Below are 16,705 nucleotides of genomic sequence, written 5' to 3' on the forward strand. Positions count from 1 at the left end.
ACCATTTAATCGTGTCTCCGCATCGATGTAACCCTTTTTCTATGGGATTTTAGTAAAATAAGATTTCTTAAATCGTCTCGCGTGTTTTAGGACAAGCGGATCAATTTATCGCTAGGCTTGTCAAGATTGTATACCGTCATAGCTGTCCACTGCATAATTGACAGGAGTTTTTAGAAAAATAAATTCTTGTTTACGACCCGATAGTGACCTTCATTGTCTTTCAAGATGCAGAGTAAAGAATCGATGAAAATCGTAAATTTAACAGTTGTCCGAGATTGAGTTTAACGTTGTTGTTTGAAATCTGGTTATGACTCGAAGTAGACTGAAAAGTAAATGGAAATCAGTGACTCGATACGAAGTGACAAGATGAAGCTAAAAATTGCTGTTTGATATCTGGTTACGATTTTCCGCGTTTCTCGACACGTAACGCGTAGAGAGCGGGTCAAAATCACTGGTTATAGTTTTGAAAGTAAAACGCGTTGAAAGATTTCATTGTGATGTAATGCACGTGTAACGTAATTCCTTTCTTCTTCTTCTTCTTCTTCTTCTTCATACCAGTACCGAGAAAATCTACCATCGGACAAACTAAAGTTTCGTTTCTGTGATTTTTACTTTCTAGTTCGTAAACATCCGCGATACGTGATCACAATGAACGATTCTTATCGTAGAGTGTAATATCCTTTCTAAAGTTTCAACCGTAAACCGTCCCTAAACCTATCTCTTCTCGAGAGATCTAAAGTCTCGCTCCAATAGCGCGGCAAACCGCTCGCGCGCGCGTCTTCTATCTATACACAGAGCGCGCCAGACTCACCCATATAATTTAGTCTCCGGCCAGCAAGACGTAAGCGGCCGTAATCATAGCTATTACCCGCTCGCTGCTTCAATTAACGTACAGATCCGATAAACACAGCGAGAGCGGCGAGAGCGTTGCGGCGCGGACGGAGGCGCGGAATCGTTGATCTTGTCGCTTCCACCGGTGGCTGGGAACGAATCGACCTTGCGAAATCAGTCGGGGCAATTGGACGCATCGCTTAATCGCAATCGTTGGAAAAACGATGAAAATCGAATGATTGTACGAAGTTTCGATGTTCGAAGCTTCGAAGCACGATCTCGTAGATCGTATTTTTACGATTAATATCGCGTGAAACTCTTTCAGAGCTTAGTCGTCGAAATTGTCGAGGTCTGAGAAAGGGATTATAATCGTTGGAAAAGGAACTGTAGCGGCACACTGGTATGGCACAATGGTACCGAGTATCTACGAGTTATCGGCGATCTTACTAACGAATTACACACTGTCTTTAACGAGACCGTTAGTACGAGCATCTTAACGAATATTGTCTGTATATTAATTTATTTAATTATTTTTAAATATATTGGACGGTTTCAACAACGAGCAATTTCGTCTCTTTTTAAACCTCACGATCAAACACCAACCGCACAAGTCCTCTACAGAACGAACCTCTAAGGTTTAGGACTCAACTTTTAAAGCTCGAGTAAGGAAATTACTCCTGCGATATATATGCCTGATGTCCGTTGCTTGTAAGCTTTCAATTTCGTTACTATTAAGATTTTCTCTGGCGATCGAAATATCGCTATCACCGTTCAAATTTTTCGGACGAGGTGTAGAGTGGAATCCATACGAGTTACAGAAACTGGTCGACCCAATAAAATGTCGAAAGGCGTTCAAAGGGGAGAGTAGGAGGGCAGGAAGACCGGGGTTGGACGGCGCCATAAATTAAAGAAGATGTCCACCCGTAGAAATTAAACCATAGAAACTGGTTTCGAACGTAAAACGATTCTCCTCCTGCTCTCGATCCTTCGTCCACTCTCTTTCTCTCTGTCCCCTCGCTTCATCCTCGCCTCTCTGTCGTTCCCTTCGACCCCTCTACCCGCGTCTTGACCCTATGAATCCTTCAGAGGCCGCTGTTTTTTGTGGTCGTGTCTCTTCCCTCCAACAGCGAACCTATCTCGCTTCCTCGTTTAACGACCGATTTCATTTTATCGAGATAATGCTCGAGGGAAGAAACGAGGAGCGGCTACGAATCTGGGAAAGTCCGCTACGTTCGATCTGGTCGCCTTTTTTTTTACGATCCTGATAGCCGATGATGTCGATGTCGGATCCAATGTGGTACCGAGAACGATATCGTGGAACGCGTCTTCGAATCACACCAATTGCGTCACAAGACTACATCTGACGAACATCGTCCTTTCGTCATCGATCGAAACTCGTGTTTTATCTTCGTTGAGTTTTAATTCCAAGACTACGTACGATTGGGCTAAGCGGAAGAATATTTAAATCGTGTTACATTAGCTTGTAATCGAACGAAGATCAAAGCTTGGTCTTCGAGGCGGACGGAATTTAAGTTATCTTGGATTTAGGGTGTATCGATTCGTTGATCGAGTCATTTTTTCGTTGGAAGTTTGTATCATCACGGAACGAAAAATTGATAGAAGCAAGCAACTTTCGACTGGGTCGGCTTTAATCTTACGTGCGTACGATTTCATTCTTCACGGAAATTTTATAAATTTCGCGACTATACATTTTTGACGATTTAAATAATCATTCGTAAAGCTTTTCCTCCGACAAATTATACCTCTCGTTTTTATTTCTATAAAGGCCCGTATTACAAAGATACCTTCACGATGTTTTTCAAACAAACGATTCCCATATCTCGATAAAGCCCAGATCCAAATTCGGGCGGAATCATCGCGAATAAACAAGTTTCTATAAAACGTTTCTACACTTTCAACACTGCGAAACAGAAAAGGCTATAGATTTCATAGAATAGCGTGTTTCATCGTCATAAATAATATCTTCGAATGTTGACAGCGAACAGAAGCGATGTGAAAGAGCTGCACGGTACGTCCGACGCTGTGTAGCAAACACGAGAGGCGCGGCAAGCTACGTCAGATTCGTGATCAATTGGCCGAAAATAATCCGGATGTATTTACGCGTTCGTCCATCGGTCCTCGTCGTTTTGTCCGTGGTTGTCTCATCCCTGTGTGTCTGCTCGTTCACGCAGAAGCCCTTCTCGAGGAGGCAGATGGAGCTAATATGAACTCGATTCTGCCTCCGAAGATATGAACTCATTCTTTCCAGAACGTGTCTGCTCATTGGCACGGAAGCAAACGAGATTTATCGCCCTATCTGAACATGGAAGGCGGTCACATCCTGTCGGGTGAAACGGTTCGTCGCGATACTCCGGAGAACCTGGCGTTCTAGTCATTCTCGTGTCAACGCCACGACCTTTCTCTGACACGGGCAATTTTTCCGATTGTTTCCTTCTGACAAATGACCTGGACTACCGCGGTCATTAGCCGAACGTCTACCGTTTTAAATTACTTTTAGCAGATGCAAGTGGGTTGAAGTGAGAATCGACTTTATATAGTATATATATAGATAAATGGAAAAAATATTGAGAAAAAACGAGAAATTTAAATTAACGATGCTTGTATGCTAATGCAACATCGGTTTCCATGTAATAATCACATTAGGTTTGTACTATTTTCTAGCGAGTGTAAATTATATCAATTATATATCAAGATTAGAATAACACGCGAGTTATATGTTTGCTTGTTAAAAATATAAGTAGTACAGTTATCCATACAGCTTCGTACGCGTTATAAGAAAGTCATTTTTGTTTAAATAAAGCATTTATAACTTCGTATAATAACATACCTATTTCTCAACTCATAAATCAGTAATAAAATACCTCTTAATCATCTTGGCATGGAACGCACTTTCACTCGTAGTAAAATTTTGTAACATTTTATTATAGTAGAAATAGCTTTCCTGTAGGATACACGAAAATTATCGTGCCTCTGGTAAGCCAAACAAATACATCTTTTATAGAAAGAAATAAATAATTAATATTTCGCAGAAGCAAATTTTTTAATTTCGCAAGTTCGTTTTCGATGGCGCGAACGATAGTAAACTCTAAACTAAACCCGTGAAGCTAACGTTCGTAGTATCATCGTTCCACTCTACTTTCCAATCTACGAATTTGATCAATGCGTCTTGCCAACGAATCGCATAAATATATCCTAATAAAATGTCACAGAGACGCGAATAAAGACGTAATAAAACACCTAAATCTTTGTAACAAATGCCGTTGCACGTATCGTTAAAGATGCACGATTCGCGAATCCCTCGGCGCGAATCTCCGATCACGGCGCGAATCTCCGATCACGGCGCGATCAATCTCGCGGCGGCACGATCGAGCCGCGTGATTACAATCCGTTGAAATTCAGGCTATCCGTGCGACTGAATTATGACGTTCAGGCATGGTGGAACGGCGCGCGGAGTGGGATTGCCTACGGTATTCCCGAGATTTCAAGAACGCGGCGACGATTAATTGAATTCCGCGCACTGGCTCATGCGCGCACGCACGCCGCTGAAACCTGGCACTCAATCTCGTTAATCGAACGCACGGCGGAATGTCGTAAGACAGCTCGTGCCGATGTTTCACAGCCGTCGCGACGACGTCCCGACACGACGACGTCTCGACACGACGACGCACCGCGCGAATCGTCGTCGCGGTCGTACGTGAAACGCCGCTGCCGCAATCGCGCGACGTTCGTTCGTCGTCGCGGTAATCGATTACCAGCGGCGGATTATTAAGAGTCTTCCCGGGTTCCCTGCGAGCCAAGAAAACGCACGAGGAGGTCAAAGGGACACGTACGGGACGCGACTTCTCGCCCCGCGCGTAAACCGCGACGATCTCACGGCCTGTGCGCGTATCGCTTGCGCTGGCGTTTAGGTCTCCGATAGAACGAGCGCGCGTTTCGCGTTATTAATTGCGAGCGCCTCTAGCGTTGCTAGCAAACTCGTGTGGCTCAGACGACGCGCATTCCATTCGTGCGGGTGGAACGCCGATCGATGGAATATCGGTGATTTTGCTGCTCCGTGGCAAAATTTCTTTTGAATCTGTTAATGGAAACTGAAATCTAATATTTTCGTATTGGACGTATATCGAATGTTTCGACGCTCTTTCGTGTGTTCGCGGTAGAAATTCCAAGTTCCCTTTTTATCAAAGAAGCGACTCCGATCGGTTTTGTATAGCGTTCTGACTGCTGTTAATGTTCGTTTTTATTTATTTGTATGGGAATTGACGATTGCTTCACAGTTGATATTCCAACTTAGAACAAGAACTTTTCTACCAAGTATTCGATAGAATAATCCATGTCCCGTGAATTCTTATAAATGAATACATCTGAAGATACTTGATTATGCGAGCCATCCTTCATACCAGTTAAAGCAGTTGTTTGAAACATTTTCATCGACGTGGACGGAAGGTCCTGCTCGTCGAGTTGATGAAACCTCCTCTACGTTCCTGGCTCGTTATGAATTATCAGAAACGAATATTGAATACAGGGGTTTTCTGATATTCGTCGGGTTCTATCTGATTCGCTAATAAATTACATTCTTCGCGCAGTTCGTATATAATTAACAACAAACGTTCGTTTGTGCCGTTAGAGAATTATCAACGCGATCAGAATACGCTTTCTAATTAATCCATAAATCTCTTACAACTTTATTAGAAAGCACTTAACAAACGCACTCGAACCTCTCGGCAAATAGAAATCTAATCACACGTTTCATTAGTATTTCCTCTATAAAACTTCTCACCGTGTATGATAAAAGTACATTAAGTGAAATATAAAATGGAAAGAAAAATTACTCGCTAATGAATATAAATTTTCTATTAAATGAAAACATCGTCTCCCCTTTAACGGGCCTCCCTAAAGTGGAGGTGCTGTTACCAATAACGTTGTCGGTAAATATCGATGATATTTCCAAGATAACGATAAGAGAGTTAAATTTAACTAAATACGATACGCAAATTGTACGTCGCATCTAGATCGACTTCAAGCGACACGCGTCTTCGTTGAAAACTCGTTTCGCCGAAATAACTTACGAATAAAATAAATAACGACCTTTGCCGATTTTCGAGACTTGGAAAATTCGTTGTGTTGTGATACAATCGGTAGTAACGTCTCTCCACCGAAACAAAAACTAAAGGAGAGCGGATGAAATACGAGCGAGAAAGGTGGCTCGTTTACCCGGAAAAGGATGCTTTGAACATCTTGGTGAAATTCACTGGCGGTATTGTGGGCAAACATCGTTCAGTCAGTGAAGAACCCCGTTTTCGAGTGACCATTCACTCCCAGGACACCCACCATAACGATGATCCTGTGTCAAAGGATCATCATGGGTCACGAAAGTTCAGTTGGAGAAATGGCTCATGCTGTTTCGACGATCTCGAACGACTAACGACGTTTTGACCGGAATCCCTCTCGGGTACGGAAAGAAATTCATTCTACTGAAAATCCTATTAGGACTCGTTAAAGCGGATTTATCGTCGATCTGCCAAACTGCGAGCTGTTTCTGGATGAAATGTTCCTTAGAAACCACGTAACGGATATCTTGCCTTACCGACTATGACTGTAAAACGGCAAACTCTCCAGATTTTTCGTATTTTTTTCGCATTAAGTTTCCGGGCTTCCTCGGAACCGAATCTTGGGTTTTAAACCTGATTTCTCTTCAGCCATTGTCAGTTGGTAGTCAAGTATCGTTTCCGTGAAAGAGTATCTCTTCCGCGAAAGAGATTAAGAATATAATAACGTATCATGGCAATAATTTTATATAACCTTCTTATATTTCAACTCGAAATTTATCTATCTAGCCAGCGATTAAGTGATAACACGAAAGAGATATATTTTTTTTTTTGCGACCAATACCAGAGGTATTGATAATATCCTCGCGACTTAACTTTCACGATTCTGGATTCAGCATCAAAAATTCAAGCAATATCATTGGCTAAATTTAAAAAATCCTACGACCCCGATATTTCAAACGCGTAAACCAAAAGAATGAAAATTTTTACCCGATAAATTACAACAATTCGATAACACCGAGCTCTGGTTTCCACAGAAAGGCGGTTTCTGATCGCAATACTAATGCCCGATGCGCGGGGGCGCATAGTCACGATCTTCGGCTCCTTCTTCCAGCAGCACGAGTCACTGCTCAACACTGTCAAGCAACGACGACTGGTTGCAATCACCCCAAGAATAATTCCTCGTCCGAAGGTCCAACCCGTTTCGTCGACGTCGTACATCGGCGTATCGATTTCAGGCTGGTCGACGAATTATTTCGAATGATCGGCGGGAAACAGGATCTCGAACGTGCTCGTGCGTCCTTCGACGGGAGAGGATCCTTCCGCGGGAATGGGCGTAGGCGAATCTTCGATCTCGAAACCGTGCAACTGGAAGTCAAGCGGCGGCCATATGCGACCGGCGCGACCCCACGGGAACTGGGAGTGCACCGTCTTCGTGGTATCTCGAATCTACTTTGTGTCCTTCCAACCGGGCCGTGAGCGGTGCAGGTACAGCCCGCGATCCCCGGGATATACGTTTCAATGATCTACGACTCGGCTGGGTCGAATCCTCCGCTGAAAAAGCGCGGGATTCCACCGACTTGCTGAATCCTTTTACCGATATCCCGCAGACACCCAGCTTTTTCGAGAAGTTGCGGGATTCGTTCGGACGGCGCACGTGCACGTTTTAGGTAAAGTTCGAGACAATGCTGCGTGGAAAACGCGTGTCCGATACAAACTTTCGTATTACCGTAATTGAGATAAAGCTGTAATCTATCAGATCGCTTGGTAATTTTATTTATTAAATCATCGTGTTGTAGCAATTAATTTGATATAGATAGTTTTTTATGGTAGTATATTATACACTTATATACCAGAAATTAAAATTTCCAGAATTAAAAAACCAGAAGTTAAAAATTCTCCACGAAATTGCGCTAACGAGATAACGATTCAGAGACGCAAGATCCGTATTTGATATATTATGGACGAATGAGATATCTCGCAAGTTCTATCTGTTTGGTAATTGTCAAACTTGTAGCCAACAACCGATTAGCAATAAGATGTCTGGTGCGTAGCGAGTCAAGATGCTTGAATATCGTATAATAAAAGATCAGTCGCGAGTTTAAATATACAATACGATCTGATCTTTCATATTTCATTCCAAAATCAACTTCTCCATTTTTCTATATCGGCCCTCGATCACGAAACTTTTACAAAATCATCCCCTAATAAAAGACACCATAGAACCTTTAACTTAGCGAAGAAAGGAACTACGCTCTAGGAGCGGGGCTCTAGATGACGAATCAGCAACGACCAATCTGTGATTAACATCGATCGTGACGTTCGAGTGTCGGTGACAAAGTGGCTTGGTCCTAACTAGACCTCGAGACATCTGTTCGATTTGTCACGGGTCGCTTTTCCACCTAAAACGAATACGCGCAGCCGTTCGCGACTCTACCATCCTGTGAATAATTGTTGAATACCGCTAATGAGAGTCTAGTGGTTGAACGACGTGTGCCACGCTCTCGAACCGTGTCGAATGGTGCGCGTTTTGCACCCGCCGGAAGAGGATTCTATCGGCCGTGAGAACAGCGTTTAGGCGACGATAGACCCGATGCCTCCTTTCGATACGCGTAACGAGCCTTCGCTCTCAGGCGCACTTTGTATCGCACCCTTAATCAGTAGAAATTTATGACGACCGATCAGTGTGAAGATGGAGAATCTACTAGGGCGGGCGGTGCTCGTTCCTCCCGGTTTTCAACGCCCGCGAAATCGTCGGCTTCTGATTAATCGTTCGGCAGATTCCGCTTTGAACGTGGCCGATGTGCGCTAAGTTCATGGCTACCGCCTTTCAGCTTCGGATATAGTAGCGGTTGATTAGAGCTACGCGTTGTGTGCTTTGTAAATTGGTAGACACGTACAATGGCTAATAGAGGTGAGGGATGATACGGTATGTCGCTTGTGCGGTGGCAGCATAGCAAAAAAATTATATATATTTGCGTGTTAAAATAAATTCCAAGGAAATAACAAGTCTAGAATGACATATTAATATGCTATTACATACATGTAATTATTTTTGTTGTAAGTTGGCAGAAAAACATCGCACGGTTCGTAATCGTTATATATGTATATTTCACAAACGTTACACTTACACGTCTGAGTTGCTCGGCAGTCGAGATAACAATAAGAAAGTTGTAAAGCGGCAACGCTCAGCAGGCGGCAGTTACAGCACAACACACGACAACGACAACGACGTTTGTCTACGTTAATCGCTCGTGAAAGCGATAGAACCGTATGATTCGTTATCAATTTTGTTTCGCGTTGTAGAATAATAATAATAAAAGAAAAATAAATACAATTCTATGCCTCTAAATAGTATTGAAACTACCAAAGTATCAAGTTTCTTCTACTACGCGATACTTGCTTCGTAACTGACGAAATTCTTAGGTCAGCGAGGAGATTAAGATCTCAGGCTGGATTTCAAGAAATCGAATCGAATGTACGAAATCGATTAATGGTTTAGGAGGTAAAACTGTCGCTGGATTGGAAACAAAAGCATGGATACGAGACCGTGGAAGGCGGCACGAGACCTGAAACGTAATCCGACGATGCGCAGGGACTACCAGGCCCTATCTGAAATTTAATATCGCGTCCTCGCGGTTTTCGCGATAAATCGACTGCCCACCGCCTACCGCCCACTCGCGAAGCCCGGCATATTTAATTACAGAAAATCGCTCGACCTTCGCGCGGACCTCCCCCACGTGTCTATACGGTTTACGCAGGCAGTGAGGCATCTTTCAGAATCGGACGCGCTGTCCGTGAACCCCACGCGAACAAAGAGTCTTAATGAATTCCCGTAAAGGACGACCGAACGCGAACGAATCGATAATTACCGCTTTCGATCCGAGCTGCCCTCCTGCTACGGTACTCGATCCAGGCTCCACTCTCGAGACTCCGATCTTATCGAAAGAATCTCGTTCGAAAAGTTAACTTTTTCGCCTTCGTCGTTCAAGTTTTCGATATACACTGACTCGCCAAAGTGTTTGCACGTTTATCGTAGAGAAATTTCTGTACATATGTATCGCACGTGTTATGTGAAATTATGTCGATATTTCGTTAAAATCGTAACGAAACACGAGTCCGATCCCTTTCCTTTGCTCGCTTGGGAAATCGTATCAGGCAAGGCTCTTAAGTGATTTTTCAAGATTTCCTTATAACCTGCGATAAAAGCATATTGTTCTGAACTATAATGGGATTTTAAATGGAATTTTGTTTCTTTAAATAAAGCGAAGGGCGTTAATCTCTTCGTCAAATATTTTTATAATCCTAACTGGTCTTTATTTTAAAATCCTAAATGGTCGATCATCGTATAACATATATAATATTTGTATTTCACTGGGGAGAATCGTAAAATTCCTGACCAACTTAGGAAATCGTTTTTTAGTTTTTCCTCGAAGAAAGCGATGTGCCCAGTAATCTATGTAATATCTTATATATCAGAGCAATTTCTAGCATTCTAGATTCCTCGATTTCGTAGATGAAATAAGGTAAAGCGATCGAACCGGTGAATTATTTATGTAAATTCACATTGTGAAGATCTACGATTCCCATTAACTTTTTCTATTAAACGCTTGAAACACCGATGCTGACTTATTTCATCTTTACACGAGTCATTTTGAATATTTTTTTGTTTCGAGTTCATTTCACAGGCAATAAAACCCTATAAGTTTCTGTAAAAAGTGGAAATATTAAAAAAGGACAAAATACAAATTCTCTTCGTCTTAAACACAAACAATTTCAATTTTACCTCTCCGAGTTGCACAAGACAATTTATAGAAAAATTAAATAACTGATATCTCTACGAATCTTTATACTGTACGTACCAAGTATTTTTATAACAAACAGAAGGTAATAAGCGTTCCAATCGTATCGAAATCGAAGATAACGTTGCTTGCTTATTCGGAAGAACCTACTTTCCCGATCGAATCGACGACAGGACGCAATGACCCGTTCTGTCGGTTACTAGAAACCCCTCCGTCTAAATACGCTTAATGGATGACAACTATAAACTACCGCGCCAGTACATAACACGGAACCACACGGTGAATATCGTTCCGCACGATCGAGCGCTGCTTCGAGTACGAGGGTTCCCGTAGCAGCCTCGCTTTCAGGCCGATCAATTTCTCCGCTATCATTTCGGTCCCCCATTGTTTCTCCAGGCTACAAAATGTACCCTGTAGCGGCATCCTAGCGACCCTCTGGTGTCACAAATATTTCCCTAGCATTAACGAATCGCGCAAACTGGCAAACAAAACGTATCGACGCTGAGAAAACGTGGAATTCTGTTAACGAGTTAATATCTTAATACGGAATTTCTATTCGATTTCCTCGTATATAATTGTAAAATTATATGATCAACGTTTCATATTCCGCGCAAAGTTAAATCGTCTATTAATCGCGCTTCTACCAACAAAAATCCCGACGAATTCTTCTAAAAGCCAACTGCTCGACGCTTCGTTCCCGATAGTAGTCCGAATATAGACGACGAAGGATAAAAAAGAACAGGGGAAAAAGTGGAGGAATAATGGACGCAGCTCCTCTGGATGCAACTCCTCCAATATTTTGACTACCGTGTCAACGAGCCAGCATGGAGCATTCAGCATGCTCGTCGGTCCGTAACGCCATTCATTCGGCCGCGTTAGCGCTCCCAAGAGCAGATTTATCGAACGACGTTGTCGCCGCGTTGAACGCTGCGCGTCCGTGCGGTTAGATTTGTGGCCGTTGCGGTTTTGTCCCGCGGGATGAAAAGGGACGTCTCTCGACGTGCCAAAAGGAGCGCAGGCAATTACCACGGCGGACGCAGGCCACCGTGCCCGAGACGCCCGATCATTTCCCCCCAGGATTACCATTGCGCAGGGAATATCTGTTCGCGCGACCATCCGCTGCCTCTTTAGCGGATTTTATACGACGCCCCGCGGAAACAAGTCTGGCGACCAGTTTCTGAACGCCTCGCTGCACCTCGCTATTGTCACGATCGACGAACTGGCTTTTCCTCCGCGATATTTCTTTTACCGTAAAGACAGGTAGATGGGCAGAGGTTGATCTTTGAGATTCACTCGGCACTGACTCGTTGCTTTCTTTCTGACGGAGTGGACGACTGTATCTGGAAGCGAGTTTTGTGACTTTTGAATTTAGAAATTAGAATTTTTCACCAAGTTCGATCTTTTTTGTTTAATTTGCAAACTTTATTGCTAGCTGCAGGCTTTATCGCGGCTGTTACTATGCTTGGACGAAACATTTGACGACAATTGTTGTGGAAAAGTTATGATGCAGCTAACCGAAGGGGTCGTATTTTAAGAGGATGTGTTCTAAAGAGGGTCAGAATGGTCGCAAATATGGAATCCGTTGAGTGATTAGGGGTTATTGGGTGTGAATGGAAGTTTTGTTTGGTGTGCTCTGAAACGTATTGTATATTGGAAAATAGGGAATATACATCGTGCTAGACATTGAGTTAGGAAATCGTAAATCCTGCACACATACGTATATTCCTTTACAAAACTTCCAATAGAAGCAAACCGGGTTTAGGAATCGTTTTTAATTCCTTCCTCAAATTTTGAATTCCAATTCGATCGATAACGAGAACACGACAGAATTTAAATAATTGGCCGATTCTGAAAGGCGGCATTTAACTGTCCCATAAATCTTCGAAGCCTCGTAATAAATCCGACACCTAGTTATCAATTAAAAGACACGTTGAAACATCGCGCGTCGTTAACACGAACGAAATACGACCAACAAGGAAAAAGCTAACGAAGCTCGAGAAAAAAGGAACGTTTCACGCGATAATACGATTATTTCGAATGGTCACGTCGTCCAATAACGGAACGTCTCGGATAATTAAAATATCCAGATTTGCTTTTACGAGTCGAATCCCCTGAAAATCGGAACACGCGCTCGTTAAATAAGCGATTTCCGTTCGGAACGAGGTCGAGAGCAGTGCCATTCTTCGACGTTTAATAGTGACAACCCGTTGTTCCAGCTCTTTTATACGAACACGATGGAAATCATAAAAAAACACCGCCAACGTGTTCGCGACAGGCTTTCGAGCCGTTTTAACGACGTACGCTTGGAACTTCACGGTGCAGCGCGTATCGCGCGAATTCGGAACTCCGTTCGACCATGGACGAAAAGAGTCTGAAAAGGAAGACGGGATAAAAGGCGAGGAAAGGAAAGACGAAGAAGAAAAGAAACGCTCGTTACCGAGAGGACTCGTCCAGGCGCTTTATGCGAAGCTCGTAAAAAAGCCGAGACGATTTATAAGGCGAGCCAGCATAGAAATTGGGCCAGCTTACGACAGACGCTCGAGCGAGACACCGGTCAGGATGTATCGCTTCGTGGTACCTAATCGAGACAGGGTAGAGGGGAATCGCGTTAACGAGAGACACGTGTGTGCGTGAATTGCCCAAGCATCGATAGTTCGCTCTTTCGGTTCTATTTTTTTAATGAATTTTTGGTAAAGTTGAGATAGCCAGAGTTGATATGCAAATCTACCATTTCTCTAAGAACGCCGAAACTATCAATTCCCTGTGATGCTTTTTGCTGAAATTACCAAATCGATATGCGGAATGAACGTTTCTCTATTGACGTTCGAATTACTAAATTTATCAAAATCACGAATAAACTACTAAAAACGTACAAGAAATTCAGCTAAAATTGGATACACCTACAAATTGGACTATGCACTGTTTGACCAAATCGATCGAAAGCCGAGTCTTTAACACACCGCTGTTACTCCCAGATCTCGCGTAGAATTTTCTGCTAGAGCTAGGTTTTCTTCCTTTTTCCCTCGTTGATTCGAAAATCGTGGAAATTTTATATTGCAACCGATCGATCAAAAATTAAACATATCCGAACACTACGTCTGTTTCCTACTTCTTTGCTCCAATCTGCACAGAGTCCATTCTCATCCAGTGAAACAGTAGCATTACGCGACGAGAAACCGAATGAAACATATCAAAACTGAATCTTCACCGCTTACCTATTAACTCTGGTCATTTCGACCGTAGCACTCGAACCAACTCTCTAGGGTCTAACTCTCGATTAATCTGAAGATCGTATCTTCTGGGTGGGAAGTGGAGTGGCGACCATTGGATGTCGCAACACGTGGTCGAGGATCCACGCGTGTCTCGCGTTCAGAGAGAAGATTCTCTTCTCACGCGATAAATTCCACGCCAAAGATGGCTAAGTATAAAAAAGTAGAGGGACTGAGAACAAGACGGACAATGCGAATACGTTCTTTGTATTTCCGGTATGTGGTGTAATATGTCGCTGTCTAGTTCGTTTTAAATAATTGCAGGACAGTTCTAAACCGAGCGGTACACGTGTTGAGTTTTATTTTGGAATCTGTGTGTAGTTAATAGCGTCTTTTTCAGTCGCGTTGAATAGTACATTTGTATACGGGTGGAGAAGTTTGTATTGGCTTAACAATGCGGGTTAAATAAGATTAGGCGTAGGAATGTTGTCAAGCACGAGTATTAGCCGATCCTTTGTAACATTGATCCTTTGTTTCGAATCTCAACATAGGGACAGGCTACGCCGAATAGTCGTGTGAACACTCATTCAGGTCGTCTCTCCTTAAACCTGTATTTGCCAGGCCTGGCAATTTCTGTAATACGCAAGAAGGATCTTTTTGTCCTAAAAGTTAAGTCCGGTAACTTTAGAGGTACTCTGATTTCAGTTTGGCCGAGCCACCTGTCGCCGATGAGTCATACGCGAACGAAAATATGTGTCACATACGCTCTAATCTACGACTGGAGATGATACTTTCATCGTTCAAGGTCTATCCGACTCGTTTATTCGGTTTTGACAACGATCGCATTCAAAGTAACATCATTATAAACTTCTTTAGACTTTTTACAAACTTCGTTCTTTAGTAAATATCCGGACTGAGCAACTGTTCGTTATTTATCCAACTTAATTAAGCCAGATCGTCGCGGTTAAACGAAAAGCGACAGCTACAGTTAAATTCGCACTAATGAATCATACGTTCGACACAAGGTATTCTAATTAAAAAGAATAGATAATTTAAACTCTTGGTGTATCGATACTATAAAAAGACGACGTTCTATGTAGAACGCGCAAACACTTACGACCAGTAATTTTCATGTTATAAAATAATTTTTACTTGGAAATTTTATGTCTCGTAATCTAACCCGAATCTACGCTACCTTTCGCACACGATTCCATCCTCTCCAATTTCCGCTCACCAAATTTAGAGATTTCTGGGAGGGACAAGTATCGGGCGTGTCTCGTGTCACATCATGGTTGTTAGCAGACACGTTAATCCAACACGGAGGCTCTCCCGTTAATCGGCTTAAATCTATGCAAAGTCAAGTGTCCTTTCGATACGACACGGCGGTGATTTAATCGATCCGATAAACATCAAAAAACATCAAATATTGCTGCTAAGCTCGTACGAGTGTCGTAGGCGGTTTACCGTGCCATAGGATCGGAAAATCCAGTTACTTGTGATTTTCCTTTCCTACTAAGCCGAACCGGTAACCGACCCATCCTTCTTCCATGAAACTCGATCGGTTCACGGTCGCATCGCTGATCGGAAAACGCGGTCGTCGTATCTTGAACGCGTGCATCCGGCTGCCGATTAATAAATCATCGTTACATCGCAAAAGACGCGTCGTCATCGCGGTTTACATTCAAATCTGTTGGCGGCTTCTTTCGCGATCGAACGACCGGTCGCGCGTGATTGCGTCATCCTCTACTCGCGATTCATCTCTAAAATTATAACGTTCGCGGTCGGTGCAACGCGTTCGATTCTCGTTAACGCGTTGCGTTCGATGATTTTGCAATTTTTCACCCGACACCGTTCAAAAGGATCGAGTTTGTTCGACGCTTCGCGAGGTTACAGATGCGAGGTGAATTAAGATCGAAGAGTGAAACAGTTTCTTTTCTATCGAGAAAAAGATTTCTCGCCAAGCTGTTTGGTAGACGAGCGACGTTTAATGATCTCGTCTTTTGAGCAACGATGTCCGTGCAAGGTTGTGTTTAACAAATCGAAAACTCGAGTCACTTGGTGAAATGGGGTCGGAACGAACGGGGCCGAAGGTCGAGATTATTTTCTCTTGCTTTGTAATATGGCGGTGGGCTCCGCAGTTTGTATTTGTAATGCATTTTAGTTTGAACTTTAATCTTAGTTTCAAGTCTTAAACCGAAGCAAATTAAAACAATAAATCATTACCAGAACTTATCGAGTAACAAAGAAGTTGCAAAGAAAGGAGTTTGTATTCGGAACAAAGACCGTAGGTGGATGGTAACTTCTACCTAAAGGCCATTAATCTAAAGCTTATCCCATCCAAAAGTCACTTTTAAAAATCAATTTCATAAAGTCCACTTTCGTTCCACTTTCGAAAACTATTTCCTGTGAAGACACTTTGTATATAATATAAAAAATATAAACAGTATAATCTCAATTCTTTTTAACAAATTGTGAAATTTTTTTCTCACCTTACTGATCGATATAACGCCTCGTATAAATTATCGTGTAGATAAATATAATAATATAAAATATAATAAATATACGATATATATTCTACTATCTCTACTATCTATTTCTACTGTCTACTATCTACGATTCTACTATCTCGAAAGAAAGCTTCCCAGTCCGAATTCCATTGAGAATTATGGTACGGTAAAGATTTATGAGCGGTTGTTATTAGATTTTTGCATTCTTAGTAGGATGCGGTCGTCCACAAAGTAGTCCAAGTTCTATATAGTGCCATAAATTAACGAAACACGAGTCCAGGGCAAAGGAT

The 16,705-nt window shown here is 42.5% G+C and overlaps 1 protein-coding gene across 1 annotated transcript in view; it reads right to left on the reverse strand.

Moving 5' to 3' along the window:
* Positions 1-16,705, reverse strand: part of LOC117209401 (zygotic gap protein knirps-like) — a 132,952-nt gene that overhangs the window by 59,820 nt on the left and 56,427 nt on the right. The window lies entirely within an intron of this gene.

Source organism: Bombus bifarius, unplaced genomic scaffold, assembly GCF_011952205.1.
Source record: "Bombus bifarius isolate JDL3187 unplaced genomic scaffold, Bbif_JDL3187 scf7180000008176, whole genome shotgun sequence".
In the NCBI taxonomy this organism is placed as follows: Eukaryota; Metazoa; Arthropoda; class Insecta; order Hymenoptera; family Apidae; genus Bombus; species Bombus bifarius.